Source organism: Gavialis gangeticus, unplaced genomic scaffold (assembly GCF_001723915.1).
Source record: "Gavialis gangeticus isolate Ggan-Ray unplaced genomic scaffold, GavGan_comp1, whole genome shotgun sequence".
NCBI lineage: Eukaryota > Metazoa > Chordata > Crocodylia > Gavialidae > Gavialis > Gavialis gangeticus.
Window position 1 is genome coordinate 14398466 of NW_017729000.1, and position 5057 is coordinate 14403522.

Here is a 5057-nt window from a genome sequence, read left to right on the forward strand (position 1 = left end):
GGCTGCTTTATCTTCGTGTTCCAAAACTTCACGTGTATATTGTAGATCAAACACTGCAAAGGTTTTCCTGCCTCTTAGACAATTCAGCAATCCCACGCCCTTGACATTAAAGTTTCTTCTTTATACTCATCTTCCATAACTGAAGAATTGAATTAATGTCCAGACTGTAGCTTCAGGGTATCTACTCTAACAGGTTTGCACTGTGGAGTGTCTCAGAACCTCTGCAATCCAACCTTTTTCTTCTTTCTAGATTCTCATTTTCTTTTTTTTCCTATATGCAGTTTACAACTCTGCAGTGTTGCTTAGTATTCTAATGCATCAGCCAGATACCATGGTTAATCCAAGCCTAGCTCTTCCAATTTAAGCATTCATATAATGCACTACAAAATACTATGTCCACAGCTACAGCGAGACTGAATGCTGGAGTCCTAATTCCTACTATCTTTGCTTGCTTCTCAGCAGCTCCCTCAGGAGAAGCTCCCATCGATTGGATGCTCCGCAGCAAGATGAAATATCTAATAAGGAGGAAAGAGAGTGGGAGGGGAACTGAGCTAAAAGGATGACATCACCTGTATAGAAAGCCTTTAGAAACTGCATTAGATCAATTGGCTACTGTATCTGCAGATGCAGCCAACAGAGCATCTTTATTGACCTAATATAAACACATATCTCTGTACAACACCAATTCAGCAAAACATACTTGTTCTACATTATATTTTGTATCATTTTATGACCTGCCGGTGCATAAACTATGAATATTTTTTAAAAATTCAAGATTTCTGACATTTGGAAACCATGCATCTCTTCTCACTTTACTTTCAGCAGTATTTTGGGTAAGCCTTTTGCATCTTCCTATTAAAACTTAATACACATGAGAAGCAAAATGTATATATTATTCATGTGTGTATACGTGTGAGCGTGCACATGTGTCTGCACATCTCTTTTCGCAGGAAAAATCTTTCCCTGCTTTTTGAGCATGCAACTCTGCATGTCATTTTTAACCTCCCTCTTCTTATACCTTCAAAGGATTTTGTCTGAGCATGAATCAAACTTCTTATTGGAAGAAGATGGTGAGAAACCATGGTGAAAAATAATCTAAGTGAAAAACAAAAACATGTTAGAAGTTGATTTTTTTTTTTTTTTTTTAAATATCTGTGCTGATATTTAAAAAACCAAACAAAACAAAAAACCTCTGTGCTGCAACACTGCAGTGGCACTTAAAGGAGCAACAATTCTAGTTTCTAATGAGAGGGCAAGATATTTTTGCAACTGAAAATTGAAACATTTTTCAGCAGCCAAGCGCCTTGGACACCAGCCCAGCACACCAGAGAGCTACTCAAGGGAAGTACTGAGGAGTTCCTGCACCTTGGGCTGCCAGTCTCGTGATGCTGCTCCTTCCTGAAACGTGGACTGCCATTACCACCTTGTGAAGAGAAAAACAAATAACAGGTCAGACTCAAAGCTATTAAAGGTGCCTTTACTTCAGCTGCAGGAAGAGGCCACCAGCTGTGTACTAAGCTCTCCATCTTCCTCCCTTACTCATTAAAATTCTTCACTTTCACAGGCAAGTGTCTTGGCCACAAGTTTCCGATGCACGCCACCATCATTCACCTCTGTGCCGAACTGCACCTTGAAGACCAGATCTTCCCTTCTCAACAAAAAAGTATGCTGCTTCAGGAAGCTGCACAGCAGGTACACCTCGCAGCAAAGCCCCCTTTTTTATTTCAATTTTGAGTCAGGCTACTTGAGGCATCCAACAAAAAAAAGCTCACTCGCTGATGAGTCAAACAGGCATTTTTCAAGAGAGGTCTCGCTTTCAAGAACCTAAGCTAGCCCTAGTTACATACAGAGGATACCCCATTTCATTATAAACTGAATTGTTTTATTGTTTCCATCTTGCTTGCAGGACCAAGAGAACACAAACCAAGGTTTGCTCTTGGTCCGACTTCTTTGAATTCGCCTCAGCTATGAAGTACACCTTTTTCCCATAACTTTCCAATACTATCTTGAATATAAATTCCGTGGTAAAGTAAATTATACCCACTTGGGTCAAACAACAACAACAAAAAAAAACCCCAACTAGCTATTGAGATATGTATGGTAAATACTTGTGACTCCATAATAAAAGGAGGAAACAACTTCTTCAGTAAATATTTTTCTACTTTTAACCGCCGTGGGAATTTTAAATACATATTCCAGTTTTACAAGAAAGTAAATGCAATCATATTGAAAGGACAGCAGCTAAAATTTGTAACAAAACAGGCTGGCTAGCAGCACCAGCTCACTACCCTAGCTGGGTTATACCTTTTCAAATGACTCATGCAATATTACTCCAAGGCATTTTGAATAAAAACATCAGGTTCAAAGCCACACTAATAAAACCTCTCAGCATCAGTAATAATCAGGTGATGTCCAGACTCTTGTGTGTGGTGCTACTTGTTTCCCCTCGTGATTAACTATAATTACAATTTTTAAAAAAATTAGCTACAGGAAGTCTCTCCCCTTGTCTGCATGTATGCTGATAGCACGCAAATTCTCCCCTTCAGCAAAGCTGGGCAGATAGTCATCTCGCAACTGCGTTTTAAAGCTGCTGCATTGTGCATGAAATTCAATCCGCTAAAGATTTTGGCGTGAATGCCATATTTTACAACTACTGTAAACACAAGCTCAATAATGGGAACAAAATTCTATTTCCTTCTAGTTTTGCCTTTAAGTGAAGATGACATCATCCTTTTCCCCTTCCCACCAATCAGACTGCAGCTACTGCAGTTCCCTAGGGAATGTATCCGAGACCCTGCATGCAAACCTGCCAGCCTAACACAGCTATGAACAGGGGAAAAAACTGACCTAATTCTATATTGGAGCTCTATTTAACCCAAGCTCCTTGCGCTATTTTGTGCCACAAGTTCTTTTATAAATGGTTTGTTGAAGACAGATGTCAAAATCACAATACTACAGTAGCTTGGGAGGGGGAAAGGGAGGGAATCTCCCTCAAGCAGAAATTATTCAACAGTGATCACAACCAAAATATGATTTTAAGAATTAAAATAGCTGACAAAAGCAGTAACAGAAAAAAATCACTTTTCTCATTTTAAGGGGTAGTGTTCACTGAATATGAAAATCAGCTGAGAAAATATCTTGATCTATGTACATCAAGGCTGCAGGAGAAAAAGGATGGAAGGAGGGTCCCAAACCTTTATTGTTTCCTAAAGCTGCTTTCTGTTCATGGGTGGAATATTGCTCCATAACATATATGTATGGTAGTCTCTTTATCCTCTCTATCAAGCTTCTCCTAGTCCTGCTATTAACTAAATCTGCATTTTATGGTTGCTAACAAGTCGCTGAAAATAGGATTTTAAAACATGGCAATGACACATTTTCATTATATACATTTAGGTTCAGTTTAAACAGGTTTTCCTTATTTATTTAGAGGTAACATTAATTGCAATTATGCAAAAATCCTGAATCTTGCATGGACAGCTGACGCCAACAGATACCTAACCAAATAGTAACTGCTTTTCACAGATCAATTCAAGAAATGCTAGTTATTTGAATACTGCAGATGCACAGTGAAGACAAGCACTGATCTTAAAAACTACTTGGAAAATGCATACAACTGCCTGTGTGCTCAGAAAAAGGACTATCTGTGACTATGGAGTCTTGGGACTAAACAGCAGAACAAGTTACAGGGTGTGAAGGCTGCTAGTGTATCTAATTGGTGAAGAGGGGGACATCGCTATACTATTCAGCTAGAAGTACCCTTCTTTCTGTCATTTTCTGCAACTATACCATTACACCGACTCCAAGAAGAATGTGGGGGTTGCAGGTTGGAGACCAGCTGGTTGAAAAGCAATCTGCCATTTCACACACTGAAGCAAAATGGTCCGAAACCAAAACAAATTCATTTTGCTCCTGTTTTGCAAATGGGGATTTCCAGCTACAGCAGTCTGACTTGTACAAAAAAAAAAATGGCAGCAGTAAAAGCACCAGCAGGAAAGGGTCAGCTCAGTATATCTGACACTGTAAATCTTTTGGAGAATGAAGGAACTAATGACAGTGGAGTGTGATGCACAGTGCCAGATACAGCAGGACCTGGAAGCATCTCCTTGCTGTCCTGGCAAAGTCTTCCTGATTTAGTGCAGCTGGCACGCTTGTCCACTTTTTCCCTCCCATTTAACTTAAGCAGCTGAAATGAGTCACTGTATTTTTTGTGGCAAGGTTAGCTCCTCATTACGACGTCTCAGGAATTCCTGTTTTAAAAAACTCTCCACCCTATTCCTGGCCCTTCTGAACAAATGAAGGGAGAGATGTGGGACGGCAAGCTGCCCTCAGTTCCTTCTTCAGGGCGACAATATGTGCTGCCATTGGTTACTTATGTACACCAGTTTCTAACACAGCAGTCAAATGCTTACTGACATGCTGTAGAAAAATCCTATCAAAAGGATCAGTAAGATTCCTAAGCAGTATGAAAATATGATCCATTCTGAAGGAGGGAGGGAGGGAGGGAGGGGGAAGGGAGGGAGGCTGTCATCGTAACTAAAGTGATGTAAGCTTCTAAAATTAGAAGCAATGGTACAGAAGGAACAATAAAAAGGCATCGTGGATTCAGTTTCCTTTCAGCCTTGGTAGCTGCTCTAACCATCGTTTTTCAGCTGTTGTGTTAAACATGAAAAGGTCAGCTCCAATTCACGCTATTGGACATTTATACATTTTATCACGCTAATTAGAATCTTTATAAATTACTGCTCCATTCTGCAGGCTGTCTGTTACAGACATATACTCTAGCCACACACTCAAGCAGCAGCATGATCGGCATAACAAACAAGAACAATGCCAACGTGCACGAAAGGGGAAGTACCGGGGATTTCAGTGCAAAGTTCTGACCTTTAGGCCGTGTCCACTTCCTCCTTTCAGTGGAGAGGTCAGAAAGAGAGGTTAGGTTGCACATTTCAAAACCCTTTACCTAAGCCTACCTCTATAGGTTATTTACAGATTATAGGGTAAATGTAGCGGTCTGCTTTCTGGCTCTGGCTTGAATGTAGCCCTCCCCCCCCCCC

General features: G+C 40.3%; 1 protein-coding gene across 6 annotated transcripts in view; it reads right to left on the bottom strand.

Annotated features, from left to right (window-relative positions):
* RAPGEF6 (Rap guanine nucleotide exchange factor 6) overlaps positions 1–5057 on the bottom strand; it is a 266305-nt gene that overhangs the window by 130456 nt on the left and 130792 nt on the right. The window lies entirely within an intron of this gene.